General features: G+C 41.0%; 1 protein-coding gene across 3 annotated transcripts in view; it reads right to left on the minus strand.

The window, feature by feature from the left end:
• The window catches only part of TCAIM (T cell activation inhibitor, mitochondrial), an 80,965-nt gene that overhangs the window by 5,273 nt on the left and 61,848 nt on the right, over positions 1–13,844 (minus strand). The gene's annotated exons all lie outside the window — the stretch shown is intronic.

The following is a 13,844-nucleotide window of genomic DNA, read 5'->3' on the forward strand; positions in this document are numbered from 1 at the left end:
TAAAAAAAAAAAACAAAACATAAAATAAATGTGTTAGGCTACGTTCACACTAGCGTTGCGCCGCCCTGCGTCGGCGACGCAACGCGCGACGCACGAAAAAACGCGCACAAACGCACGCAAAAACGCGCGCGTTTTGCGACGCGTGCGTCGTTTTTTGACGAGAATCGGACGCACAGAAAATGCAACTTGTTGCATTTTCTTGCGTCCGACGCTAGCGTCGTAAACGACGCAAGTGTCAAAAAACGCCACCCAAAAAACGCACGCGTCCCCTATGTTAAACATAGGGGCGCGTCGCCGCTGCGTCGCCGGTGCAACAGCGACGCACATTGGCGGAACGCCAATGTGAACGTAGCCATAGCACATTGTTTGCAAAGTACACACCGTATACATTTTTAGTTTTAATATAAGACTTTATCCTCTGCAATCCAACCATTATCAGTATTGGTGTTTACATCTTTCAAAATGAAGCTTTTCATCTTTGTTAGCCAAACGTTTTAGACAACAGCAATGCCCCAAACACTGTACAGAATTGGCACAATGTCGTCAGATTTCACATGTTGTGGTCACATATAGAATTCACAGAAAAGCTGTGAAGGGGAGACATCAAGTCTGCATAATGCACACATCCGCGCCAGAGACATACCACCACTCAGAGATAATCTTGTTCTGATGCTGATGAAACATAGCCATCTCATGTGCCAGTGCATCACCTGAATAATCATAGAGTGTTTCAGTAATATATAGAATTACATGTAAATATGCATTATACATATTTATTACTGAATCACAGCTTCCAGAGGTCACAATAATCCCCCATCGGTGTCATTGACGCCTTTTTAAAATCAGCCCCATGCAGATATCTGCACGAGACGAAGGTCAGAATGGAGCCATGGAGCAATAAATGAATGGATTGATCAACGGAAATCTTCAAGCTCCGCACCCATGGCAGCAGAGAGGGAAACGTTGCACTGACAACAGACTCGCAGCACGGTAATGGACACTCCAGCACTTTTTTGGTGAACTGGATCATATAGCTATGCTCCCAAAAAATGAGCTGACCTTTCTTTTATTCCAAATGAATCCTTATAGATATATGTGTATATATATATATATATATATATATATATATATATATATATATATATATATATATATATTCACAAGCGGGTAAGCACAATATGTATGATAAAATCACTGCAGTCCAATGTTTTTTTTCAGGCTGGGTGTGCGGGATTTCGTTCTCATCGAAGGCCAAACACCAACAAATTACCCCCAACTCGAGCCATCCAGAAACTGCAAGTGGCACTGGAGTGCCGGTTCCCAACGTTCACGGGATAATAAACCTATCAGGACACAGGGCATAGTGAAGGGGGTAATTCGGTGAGGGAGAGATTGATTAGAACAGCATTCTCACTAATTGACAAGGCAGTACATACGTACAGGAGAAGCAGCAGTGCGGGGATGAGACCTGCTGCATACTGATTTATTGCCGTATGTCCAGGCTCCTGGTGAAGACAGTGAACACCTCCTGCGCTCTGGCCTCCAATACCTATAGCCAGGATGCGTAGCAGGCAGATGTCAGTACAGAAGACGGGGCTATGGCAGTGGAATGTAAAATTGTGCGCATATACTGTAATATGCTACAAACTCCAGCGTGCATGTGACAGTGATGTCAAGCGCTCCCATCGCTTGCACTCTGACATCAGCTGCTGGCTTCAGAAGAGGACGCTGCATGCCGAGGGAACGGACGGAAGGTGAGTATAATGTTTTGGTTTTTTTTTCTATGCATTAAAGAACAGCGGCAGAATGGGGACATATACCAAGATGGGGGAATATATATACCAGGACAGAGCCCAGGATAAGGGACATATAAATCCCTCCATACCACGCCCCTTGTTAAAAGTCTGCAGTCACACAGAGTGACTACAGACTTATCAATTTAGACTAGACAACCCCATTAAGGAAAGAGCCTAATCGTGTAGAATTGTACCATGTCATGGTAACTGGGTATACTGAACATAAATGGGGCATATTTAAGGATGTGCTAGTAGAAACTTGTACCTTATGGTGATAAAATGTTCAACAATAAAAAGGATAAATAAAACAGTGCAAAGTTTAAGGGTAGGCGAACACGGTCAGTAATTGCTCTTGTCCGCTGTGTCCAAAGCTGTCGGCTTTTGAATGCAGGTGATTCCGCATGTGTTCATTGAACCAGCTGGAATCACCATGTTCAATAAATTGACATGCCGCGGTCTGGAAAGATGCGCCGCATGTCTGTCTCCGTGGGTCATCCGCAGGCATCTTTACATGCATAGTGGACATAGGAATTCTTGAAATCCCATCCACCATGCAGTAACATCTGGACACTGCGGAGGTACGCAGTGCCAAACCGGCAGCGTTTACTGACCGTGTGCACATACCCTTATAAGACAAAAACAAAGGGCATTCAAAATCTTGAAGGCTGAGAATACAGAAATAGCATTTCAGGAGCATAAAGCTCTCAATAAGTAATGTAAAAAAGAAAATGAAGCTAGCAAAATTAGCTACTGAAACACACACAAAAAAATCTAAATATATCAATGCCAAAAAGAGTATCAGCCACTTAACCCTTCACGACATGCACGATATAGATATATATATATATAGATATAGATATATATCTATATATATCTATATATATCTATATATATCTATATATAGAGATATATATCTATATATAGAGATATATATCTATATATAGAGATATATATCTATATATAGAGATATATATCTATATATAGAGATATATATCTATATATATCTATATATCTATATATATATATATATATATATATATATATATATATATATATATATAGTGCATGTCGGATCTCTCCTTTTGATGTGGGCTCCGGTGCTGAGCACATGACAGCTGATTTGATCAGCTGACATGTGCCACTGACAGTCACGGGTGGAATCACAATCCACCCGCAGCTGTTAACATGTTAAATGCCACTGTCAATCTCTGACAGCGGCATGTAATATGCACGCGCCAGAAGTGCGTCACAAACCACTCCCATCGGCACCCATCACATGATAGCGGGACACCGATCGGTTTGCATGACAACCGAGAGACCCCTGCGGTTGTTACTGCTGGCATGCTATGAGAATTTTTGCTACACAGAGCAGGGCCTCAGCCTTGCTCTGTGTAGCACAAGCGGTCAGAAGATCGAAGCTTCAAGTCTCCTAGGTAAAAAGCAAAAAAAAAAAAAGGTTTTTAGAAGGATTTACATTTTTTTTTTAAATATTAAAGTTCAAATCACCTCCCTTTTGCCCCTATTCAAAATAAAACAATTACAAAAAATCACAATACACATATTTGGTAAAACCCGCACTCATAAACACCCAATCCATCAAAATATAAAAATAATTATTAATCAAATCAGTAGACGGCATAATGACAAAAAAAAATTAAACCACCAGAATTCCTTTTTTGTCGCAACAACATTGTAATAAAATGCAATAACAGTCTATCAAAACACTATATCCATCCCAAATTGGTATCGATAAAAACATCAGCTCGGCACACAAAAAATATGCCGTCAACCAGCCCCATTTCACAAAAAAATGGAGACACTATGGGTCTCAGAAATTTTGGATTTTTTTTTCACCACTTAAATTAAAAAGAACCTAAGCATGTTTGGTATATACGAACTCGTAATGACCTGCACAATCATAATGGCAGGTCAGTTTTATGGCAGGTCTGTACCAATATGAATGAAAGTTGCCTAAAAACAAACAAATTCTACTATACAATTTTTCTTCATTTTTCATGGTATGTTAAATTAAAACTAGATCTCTTCCCACAAAAACAAGCTCTCATATAGCTAGGTCATTGAAAAAATAAAAATATTATGGCTCTTGAAAGACGGCTGAAAAAAGAAAAAAGGAACGCTGGGGTGCCCACCCAATCCATTGATAATTTTCTAAGAAAAGGAATTATGGAATTATGACGAATCAATTACGAGTGATCTACAAAAGAAAACAATTTGCATGGTTTGACACTACTCTTACAGACATTATTCTTGCAAAATATCCATCGGCATATAATTAGAATAATCTACTTTGAAGAGAAACACATCTCTACTAAGTATCCCAGCACAGACGGATTCTGATTGCTCCAGTCTCCTTCATGCCATAAAACTAAGCTCCTGCCCACAATATGCACATAAATCAAGCAGTAAAACATTTCAGCAGCACATCATAAGCATCCGCTCTCCACTTGTGAGCCTGGTCTTATTTGGAGCAGTTTTCCTTTCATCCTGCACAGGAAGGTAGAGTCATTAAACTGATTATTCAGCGATGAGATCAGAACACCCAGAGGTTGATAAGGTAGTCAGGCAAAGTCACATATTGCCGAGCTGAAAGTATATTAAAGCATCGGCGGCAAGTCTGATCAAAAGATCTGGACAAAGCAATCATTTTCTCAGATCAGTAAGAGGAGAAAGTAGTGTCAGAACCTATGAAACATTTCTATCCCAAGACCCGAGGATCTGTCAGCTCCTCTGATATTGCTGACTTCGGCAATACTTGCACGCCCCATAAAATACAGATATATAGGATATTTTCGTATACTTCTACACTGCGCCATTCTCTGTTGCCTATTGTGAAAATGTACGAATTAACAGACAAGGATTCATTGCCCTCAGTGAGGTGTGCCCCAACATTAATTGGATAGCTTTACATGTTTGACAATATAAAAAAAAAAAATGAAGAGCACCCAAAAAGTATATAAACATGTATGGCGGAGTCTATATGGTCAATTCAAACATAAAACAACCCACAAGCCAAATACATATATTAATACTATTATGTGCATATCTATTTGACTTTTGAGTTGGTTTCTGTTTGGATTTTCACAATTTTCCCAATCTGACACCCAACCAAGGGTGCAATTTGCGATTCAAATGGTTAACAATGTGATCTAAAAAATAAATTTGCTGCCTAAATTCTTAAATTTAGAAGACTTCCTAGACAGAACAGAAGCATCTCTACTGGTCACAGAAGGTGAAAAAAGTGTCAGAGAACCTCCAAAAGCAGATGAGTGGAAGCATGTGACCAAAAGAAGCAAGAAGACCATGGAGAAATCACCAACCACACAACTGAAGAACCGATATCAAATCTTTGTAGAGGATGAAGATGGCACACCTAAGGATGAAGCAATACAAGCAAGCAAAAAAGAAAATGGCACACAGCAACAAGTGACAGCAAAAAGTACAGCCAAGAAGCAACGAAGAGTGGTGGTGGTGGGAGACTCACTACTGAGAGGCACAGAAGCAGCCATCTGCAGACCGAACATAACCGCAAGAGAAGTATGCTGCCTTCCAGGTGCGATGATCAAGGATGTGACCGATAGGATACCAAAGCTCTTCAGCTCCAAGGACGTCCACCCATTTCTTCTGATACATGTTGGCACCAATGACACGGCAAGGAAAGACCTACCGACAATCTGCAAGGACTTTGAAGAGTTGGGGAAGAAAGTAAAGGAACTGGATGCACAGGTAGTTTTTTCTTCTATCCTTCCAGTAGACGGGCATGGCACCAGGAGATGGATCAGGATCCTTGATGCGAACAACTGGCTAAGACGATGGTGCAGACAACAAGGATTCGGATTCCTGGACCACGGTGTGAATTACTTGTACGATGGACTCCTCGCCAGAGACGGACTACACCTCAACAAACCTGGGAAACACACATTCGCCAGAAGACTCGCTACACTCATCAGGAGGGCGTTAAACTAGAAGAAGAGGGGACGGGAAGAAAAACATTAGACTTGAACAAAGAAGACCCAGGAAAACATACTCAGAAGGGAGGTAAGAACATTTCTAAAACAATCCACAGCGAGGAGATTGGAACAAAACAAAATCCTCTAAACTGCATGCTCGCAAACGCCAGAAGCCTGACAAACAAGATGGAAGAACTAGAAGCAGAAATATCTACAGGTAACTTTGACATAGTGGGAATAACCGAGACATGGTTAGATGATATCTATGACTGGGCAGTTAACTTACAGGGTTACAGTCTGTTTAGAAAGGATCGTAAAAATCGGAGAGGAGGAGGGGTTTGTCTATGTAAAGTCTTGTCTAAAGTCCACTTTAAGGGAGCATATTAGCGAAGGGAATGAGGATGTCGAGTCCATATGGGTTGAAATTCATGGAGGGAAAAATGGTAACAAAATTCTCATTGGGGTCTGTTACAAACCCCCAAATATAACAGAAACCATGGAAAGTCTACTTCTAAAGCAGATAGATGAAGCTGCAACCCATAATGAGGTCCTGGTTATGGGGAACTTTAACTACCCGGATATTAACTGGGAAACAGAAACCTGTGAAACCCATAAAGGCAACAGGTTTCTGCTAATAACCAAGAAAAATTATCTTTCACAATTGGTGCAGAATCCAACCAGAGGAGCAGCACTTTTAGACCTAATACTATCTAATAGACCTGACAGAATAACAAATCTGCAGGTGGTCGGGCATCTAGGAAATAGCGACCACAATATTGTACAGTTTCACCTGTCTTTCACTAGGGGGACTTGTCAGGGAGTCACAAAAACAATGAACTTTAGGAAGGCAAAGTTTGACCAGCTTAGAGATGCCCTTAATCTGGTAGACTGGGACAATATCCTCAGAATTAAGAATACAGATAATAAATGGAAAATGCTTAAGAACATCCTAAATAGGCACTGTAAGCAGTTTATACCTTGTGGGAATAAAAGGACTAGAAATAGGAAAAACCCAATGTGGCTAAACAAAGAAGTAAGACAGGCAATTAACAGTAAAAAGAAAGCAAGCATTTGCACTACTAAGGCAGGATAGCACCATTGAAGCTCTAAAAAACTATAGGGAGAAAAATACTTTATCTAAAAAACTAATTAAAGCTGCCAAAAAGGAAACCGAGAAGCACATTGCTAAGGAGAGTAAAACTAATCCCAAACTGTTCTTCAACTATATCAATAGTAAAAGAATAAAAACTGAAAATGTAGGCCCCTTAAAAAATAGTGAGGAAAGAATGGTTGTAGATGACGAGGAAAAAGCCAACATATTAAACACCTTCTTCTCCACGGTATTCACGGTGGAAAATGAAATGCTAGGTGAAATCCCAAGAAACAATGAAAACCCTATATTAAGGGTCACCCACGAGTACTAAGAGAACTAAGTAATGTAATAGATAAACCATTATTTCTTATTTTTAGGGACTCTATAGCGACGGGGTCTGTTCCGCAGGACTGGCGCATAGCAAATGTGGTGCCAATATTCAAAAAGGGCTCTAAAAGTGAACCTGGAAATTATAGGCCAGTAAGTCTAACCTCTAATGTTGGTAAAATATTTGAAGGGTTTCTGAGGGATGTTATTCTGGATTATCTCAATGAGAATAACTGTGTAACTCCATATCAGCATGGGTTTATGAGAAATTGCTCCTGTCAAACCAAACTAATCAGTTTTTATGAAGAGGTAAGCTATAGACTGGACCACGGTGAGTCATTGGACGTGGTATATCTCGATTTTTCCAAAGCGTTTGATACCGTGCCGCACAAGAGGTTGGTACACAAAATGAGAATGCTTGGTCTGGGGGAAAATGTGTGTAAATGGGTTAGTAACTGGCTTAGTGATAGAAAGCAGAGGGTGGTTATAAATGGTATAGTCTCTAACTGGGTCGCTGTGACCAGTGGGGTACCGCAGGGGTCAGTATTGGGACCTGTTCTCTTCAACATATTCATTAATGATCTGGTAGAAGGTTTACACAGTAAAATATCGATATTTGCAGATGATACAAAACTATGTAAAGCAGTTAATACAAGAGAAGATAGTATTCTGCTACAGATGGATCTGGATAAGTTGGAAACTTGGGCTGAAAGGTGGCAGATGAGGTTTAACAATGATAAATGTAAGGTTATACACATGGGAAGAAGGAATCAATATCACCATTACACACTGAACGGGAAACCACTGGGTAAATCTGACAGGGAGAAGGACTTGGGGATCCTAGTTAATGATAAACTTACCTGGAGCAGCCAGTGCCAGGCAGCAGCTACCAAGGCAAACAGGATCATGGGGTGCATTAAAAGAGGTCTGGATACACATGATGAGAGCATTATACTGCCTCTGTACAAATCCCTAGTTAGACCGCACATGGAGTACTGTGTCCAGTTTTGGGCACCGGTGCTCAGGAAGGATATAATGGAACTAGAGAGAGTACAAAGGAGGGCAACAAAATTAATAAAGGGGATGGGAGAACTACAATACCCAGATAGATTAGCGAAATTAGGATTATTTAGTCTAGAAAAAAGAAGACTGAGGGGCGATCTAATAACCATGTATAAGTATATAAGGGGACAATACAAATATCTCGCTGAGGATCTGTTTATACCAAGGAAGGTGACGGGCACAAGGGGGCATTCTTTGCGTCTGGAGGAGAGAAGGTTTTTCCACCAACATAGAAGAGGATTCTTTACAGTTAGGGCAGTGAGAATCTGGAATTGCTTGCCTGAGGAGGTGGTGATGGCGAACTCAGTCGAGGGGTTCAAGAGAGGCCTGGATGTCTTCCTGGAGCAGAACAATATTGTATCATACAATTATTAGGTTCTGTAGAAGGACGTAGATCTGGGGATTTATTATGATGGAATATAGGCTGAACTGGATGGACAAATGTCTTTTTTCGGCCTTACTAACTATGTTACTATGTTACTATGTAAATTTACAAACCAAAAGTAGCAGAGGGATTTTTTTAAAGAGGTTTTACAGGATTAAAAAAAAAAAAGAACAGACCTGTTCATTGGATAAGGACTCATACTCACTTGAGAGAAACTCGGATGAGTCTCACACAGCAATATCCGGCACTCAGATCAGAGCGTGCGGCCGCATAGGAATACATGCAGTCGCACGCTCCGCTCCTGAGTGCCGGCAGCAGCGCCGGGTATTGCCATGCGAGACTCATCCGCGTTTCTCGCAGGTGAGTATGAGCCCTAAGTCTTGTGCTGCAGCCCATAGTGTTTTTTTTAGGAATAAGGCCGGCGTCACACTTGGCGCAAGACAATACGGTCCGTATATTACGGCCGTAATACGCTGAAAAGTCCCCAAAAAAGTGGTCCGTAGCTCCTCCGTAGGCAGGGTGTGTCAGCGTATTTTGCGCATGGCATCCTCCTTATGTAATCCGTATGGCATCCGTACTGCGTGTTTTTCTCGCAGGCTTGCAAAACCAACACACGGCTATACAAGGGATCCATGTGTTAAAAAATATATTATATATATATATATATATATATATATATATATATATATATCTCATTAGACGCATATATGCATATATATTATTACTTCATACAGCGCTAGATAGCTTTAAAGCAGAGGCGCCCTCTGCTGGTTGTCCTCATATGAACTCGAGCCTGGGAGCTTTCTAGGAAAGTTCCCACGATCTAGGGACAACCAGCAGAGGGCGCCTCACCGCAAATGAAGGTAAATATAGGTCATTGACCTACTTTACCTTCATTCTCCGGGGTTTTGCAGCCACGAACAACGTTGCATTAGCAAAGCTCGTGGCTGCAAAATATTTTAACCCCTTCAGGTGGATTTACATCGTTGGACATTACAGATCTTCGGAAGGTATGGATATTGTTGGTTTATTATTTTTTTTGTTACAGAATGAGGGTCTTCAGTGAATGGATTGGGCGTTGAATAAAATATTACAACAACCTTTGTGTTTATTTCATTAAAATACTTTTTAATAATGTGTTTGTGTTTTTTTAACCCTTTACTAGTATTGGATTAATAATGGATAGGTGTCATAATTGACGCCTCTCCATTATTAATTAGGCTTAATGTCACCTTACAATAGCAAGGTGACATTAACCCTTCATTACCCCATATCCCACCGCTACACGGGAATGGGAAGAGAGTGGCCAAGTGCCAGAATAGGTGCATCTTCCAGATGTGCCTTTTCTGGGGTGGCTGGGGGCAGATGTTTTTAGCCAGGGGGGGGCCAATAACCATGGACCCTCTCCAGGCTATTAATATCTGCCCTCAGTCACTGGCTTTACTACTCTGGCGGAGAAAATTGCGCGGGAGCCCACGCCAATTTTTTCCACCATTTAACCCTTTAATTTAATAGCTAGAACGGCCAAATTTTGCATATACACACTACTAACATTAGTAGTGTGGAATATGCAAAAAGAAAAATGGGGATATGAGATGGTTTACTGTATGTAAACCATGTCTCATATCATGTCGGGTTTAGGAAGGAGAAAGCAAAAGCCAGTAATTGAATTACCGGCTTTAAAGCTATCTAGCGCTGTATGAAGTAATAATATATATACATATATGTGTCTCAATGACATATATATATACCTATTCTATGTGTACACATTTATTCTACCTATTCTAATGTAAGCTGTCAGTGTGATTTTACTGTACACTGCACTGAATTGCCGGCTTTTCTCTCTAACACTGCAGCGTATTTCTCGCAAGTTACACTGCTGGTCCGTGTGTAATCCGTATTTTTGGGGCTTCCATAGTCTTTCATTGGCATTTTTTTTGCGCAATACGGTGACAAACGCAGCATGCTGCGATTTTCTACAGCCGTAGAAAGCCATATAATACTGATCAGTAAAATACGGCAGATAGGAGCAAGGGCATAGAGAATAATTGTGCCGTTTGTTTGACGAGTTTTACGGACGTATTTTCTGCACTCATACGTCCGTAAAACTCGCAAGTGTGACGGCGGCCTAAAGCAACCATGTTTTCTGTAATCCTGGACAGCCCCCTTCCAGCCTGGTTCCCACAGCATAGACAGAAGATGTAAAATATAAGACTTGGGATGTGCACAGTTTTCACTGTGATATTATTATAGGGAACCTATCAGCAGGATTGTGCTCCAAGATATATGCTAGAGCGCAGGCACCGCCGACACCATTTTGCTAGAGGAAAGAAAAATTTGTCTCTTCCAAAATGATGCCGGCCGCGCCTGCGCAACAGCATTTGTAGATTGCGAGCCTTCGCGGGCAGGGTCCTCTCTCCTCCTGTACCAGCTGTGACTTGTATTGTTCAAGATTATTGTACTTGCTTTTATTATGTATACCCCTCCTCACATGTAAAGCGCCATGGAATAAATGGCGCTATCATAATAAATAATAATAAATCGGCGATCCAATAAATGCTATTGCATTTAACCATAACATATACAGTATGTAAAATAGGGGGCTGAGTGATCAGTGACCTGTCATAAGCCATACAGGTGAATATGTAAGCAAAGCACCACATGAAGACCCCCCACAGGCCGCCCTGGAGCACGGGCATATCATTAACTGAAAATAAAGATTATACAACCACAAGACAGATTTCGTCAACCATGGTATCATTGTAATCAGTATAATGGCACCGACCTGACAGTGTCTGTAGTTTACTGAGCACAATTCTGCTGACAGGTTCCCTTTAATAATCTCACAATGAAAACTGTGCACATGCCAAGTCTTCAGGCTGGTTTCTGTTTGCCTTCACTATATTCTTATAAGTGATGATAACGAGGCATGGCATGTTTGAATAGGACAAATGTCTGTGCTCCAAAATATATGCAGGGTTCACTACACAAGCCCTTAAGGTTAGATCATGTGAACACGTGAGGGACATTATTGCGGCTGCAGGTGAAGACAATTTGTATGTCCTAAAAACAATTCCCAAACATTTTAAAGTCCATCATTCATGCGACTCTTCAGTCCTTTGCGTCAAGGGTATTGATTGTTTCCAATCTAATCTATGTGGTGGTAATCTAAGTCGCTTATGGCTCAAAAGGAATCCAGATGGATCTGGACATTACGTACTTTGCAACCGCTTGTTTTCAATGAGACATTAAGCTTTGCCTCATTCCTTTGAATAAAAGAAAGAAAGGTTGATTATGGCTCCATAGCAACATTTGTCCCATATGCTCCTGCTGCGATAAAAAAAAAAAAAATGACATACTCACCTCTTGTCCTGAGCAGGCCCCGGGGGTCTTTGCAGTGACTGTTCAGGTAGAGGGCGGCGCGCACACTAAACACGTCATCGCGCCCTCTGACCTGAACGTCACAGCCAGAGGACGCGGAAGACACAGCGGCACGCAGCGGTGGAACGAGGACAGGTGAATATGTCATGGTCTCTGATGCCAGCAGCTTGTTCCTATGTTCAGCACTCACGTGGTACCCCTCATTAAAGTAATGAATATGCGCTCCCCATGGGAGTGCAGTCGCGTCCATATTCATTACTTTAATGAGCAGTACCACGTGACCGCTGAACTCAGGAAGAGCTGTGGGCACCGGAGAAGCAGGGACATGCAGAGATGCGCCGGGAGCAGGTGAGTATGATGTGACAGCTGCCGCTCCACCTCCCCCGCCGACCCCCTGGGACAATGACTCGAGTATAAGCAGAGAGGGGCACTTTCAGCCTAAAAAAATGGGCTTAAAATCTCAGCTTATACTCGAGTATATAACTGTAATATTTGTTCCTATAAGTCTTAATATGTACTTTTCTTTACGGTCTGTTATCTATACATCAGACTGTTATGACATTTGCAATTTATTCTATTATAGCTCTTATAAAAGTATTCACAAGTACCATAAGCATGCACCTATATTTTTATTGTATGCACATTAATATCTTGGCACCTAATGCTTAGGCACATACATCACTGTACATTTTTCACATAGTCATAATTAGCTTTGAGAGAATATGTTCGGAATCGGTCGCCGAATCTGAATTTGCCATATAGGTACGCTATTTATACCGAATTTATGTTTGATGATCGGTTCCGAAAATATTTGTTCATTTCTACACCCATTGACTTCAACGACGTTCGCCGAATATTGCAAAAATAATATTTGCCGCCAATCATAATCGGGACCGAATTTTGAAAAATTCGCTCAACTCTAATCATAATATAACCTTCTAAACCAGTTGAGGTTTCTCTTACATATATGCACTTCTGCACTTTGATCATACTTCATATTTGTTGACAAATCATGACACCATTCAAATTCCTTTCTACATTTTTTCTTCTATATTCTTTTGCCGTATGATAAACTGCATATATATGTTTTCATTTTATGTTAATGATACCTTCCTATCTGTTGAATTGGAAATTTAAGATAAATGGTATTGTATCATTTTTATGTCCAACATTGTGCAAATATTATCCTTGTGTTTATACACTGTATTTGAATAACTCTAGATATTTGAAGAATGTTGGGATACCAGATATATAATACTTTATTTCTTTAATAATGAACACTGTGCAAATGCCTCATTGTACATTTACATGCAGGGCTGATTTTTCCTCTATAACATCTCTTCTGAGGTTGTGCATTGGACATTTGTGTGGGATACAAATCTGCTCCTTACCTCTGTATCCAGCTATATAGTTGCTAGTGCGCATGTGTGCTGGGGCATCGTTGCTTGTCATGGCTGGCGGTGTCTCCTTTCAGCGATGAGATGACTGCGGCTCAGCTCACATGATCCAACATGGACGGCACAGCGATTCGTTCCGGCCACTCCTCTCCCAATGACGTCTTAGGTGATGCTGACTTCCGGCATGCGTCGATGCTGCATGCATCAATCGACAGCAACATCTCTTCTATAGGCTTTGAGACACCCTCCCTCATTGGCTCAATATGACTATTTAAGATCAGCATACTATTGTGATACCACTCCCCCGGAAGAAGGCACGCCAGCCGAAAGGCGCGTTGGGGTGGTGGCACCACAATATCAAATCAAGGTAATTGCTTGATATAAGTGAAAATTTGACATCCAAATGTGTAATCACAATACTAAAACTATGCCACT

The sequence above is a fragment of the Ranitomeya imitator genome, chromosome 6 (assembly GCF_032444005.1).
Source record: "Ranitomeya imitator isolate aRanImi1 chromosome 6, aRanImi1.pri, whole genome shotgun sequence".
Classification (NCBI taxonomy): Eukaryota; Metazoa; Chordata; class Amphibia; order Anura; family Dendrobatidae; genus Ranitomeya; species Ranitomeya imitator.